Source organism: Mustela nigripes, chromosome 10 (genome assembly GCF_022355385.1).
Source record: "Mustela nigripes isolate SB6536 chromosome 10, MUSNIG.SB6536, whole genome shotgun sequence".
Taxonomy (NCBI): Eukaryota; Metazoa; Chordata; class Mammalia; order Carnivora; family Mustelidae; genus Mustela; species Mustela nigripes.
In genome coordinates, this window is record NC_081566.1 from 42,712,592 (window position 1) to 42,714,645 (window position 2,054).

Consider the following 2,054-nt stretch of genomic DNA (forward strand, 5'->3'; position numbering starts at 1 on the left):
CGTTCGGTTACTGCAAACACTAGTAGTTTTCACACTTGTAATTTAACTCGGAACATAACGAGATGGTAGTTTTTAATTAACCGCCAGCAGACTTTGTAATTGCTGAATTGGCATTTGGAAGAAGAAAAAAAAAGTCAGCTATTCATTCTCTGGCACATAAATTGATTTATACAGTCTTACACCAGTCATGATTGGCTTACCCGTCCTACACTAGCCTCAAGTTCCATCAGATCTATGCACCTGATAAATTTATCCCCCCAAAAGGACCCCTCCACCTACCTAACAAAGTCTTGGAAAAGACCCGTGTGTCACACCTTTCAACAGAGATCTGTAATACAGAAGTGTATGTGTTGTACCTCACTTCTATTATGTTTCCAGGTTTTTTAATATTGCTGTGAAAACCACTGCAAGACGATCACTCAGCGTAAGAGGATCTGGACCAATTTTAAGTAATGACTTTGCCTTTATTGGTGATCAATCAATGTCCAATTAGGAAGTACGTGGTATACAAGCTAGAAGAAGCTGTGAGTAGTCATGTATAACAGGGCTGTTGGAGAACGCCTTGCTTTACAGTTCTCCTCTTTAAAGCTGCACTTGGACCACAGTCACATTCTGGCGCACAGTAGGGGCTTAGTAAATGGAAGTTTCCTTCTTTTCTATGTGTTGGGGAAGCTGAATTAACATTTTTGGCCCTTAGGAAACAACCTAATATAGAAAGGAAAAGGACAATACACCTCGGATTTTTTTTTTAATTATTCTTATTATCATTAGAAACTAGCTTGGGCACGCCCCGTGACATTTGTTCTTGAGAACAGCTGTCTGTTGTTTTGCCGCCTTCCCCAAAATAACCTCCAAAAGAACCCTCATCAATTTCAAGTGACACTAGGCAATTGCCTAGAGGGAACACACATACGGAAGAAAAAGATTCAAATGGAATCCAACGGGATGATTAATCCACTTACCCCTTTACATGGTTGTCTAAAGTCTATGCATTTGGGTTGGTTACTAAAGCTGGGGGACTTTCACCCAAGGGTTTCTAGTAACAACCGGTCCCTCTTTGCCTATTAGATATTACGGTAATCATAATCCGGACAGTGTGACATCAGTAACCCCCATAGCAACAGACTGATGTGAAAGCCAGATGATTAATTTAACCTGAGTTCAAACGGAAGGAGACAGTGGTTGACTTTAGAGGCAGCCTGCCATGATAAAATGTCAAGGGATGCAGAGAAGTTATCATGTATGCACAGGAAGTGAGGGGAAAGACCTGCTACCCAACCAAACAGTGCCAGGAAACTGGGAAGATAAAGGAAAAATCAAACAAACTCAAGGGTCTCCGCCATCTTCAAAAGACCCACGGTGGTAGGTGGGTAATTTGGCCTTGGACTCTAGGCAGAAGTGAGAAAAGAGAAGATGGCTATATTAACTTGTCAAGGAATTGCTCGTTTAAGAGTAAGAAGATCCGTTAGGTGATCAGCTTGAGTCTTTTTAAAAAGAACGGCTGAGAATTTAGAAACAGTTACGCAAGACAAAACCTAAATATGGGAGAACACCCTGCCTTCATTAAATGCCAGGGATAGGAGGGAGTCACCTGAATGGGTTAAGGGGACAGACAGTGAGCCAGCCCGCTTGGAGGCCGTCCTAACTCTTATTTCTTAGCAGCTGGGTGACATCAGGAAGGTAAGTTACTAACCTGTGTCTCCTTTTCCTCCTCTGTAATGGGGATGACAATAGTACCTATCTTACAGGGCTGTTACTCGGTGGCAACCGGGTTTATAATACACATAAAATGCCTGGCGCTTAGTAAGCACTATATACATGTTTCCCATTCTAATTATTCCTGAGCCATATCTTCAAAGCCTCCATGTGTAGTTTCTTCCTAGGAGGCTCCATCCCATTCACACTTGTCCATGGGACTCGACCATTTCAACGCCACCCAGAGCCTGGGAAAAGATTAAACATCTTTCTGTGTATCGTCAGGAGGCTCATTGACTGATTCCAGGCTGTGGTTTCAAGGGCTACAGCTCCAGAGTTTCTGAATAGAGCATCAGTTT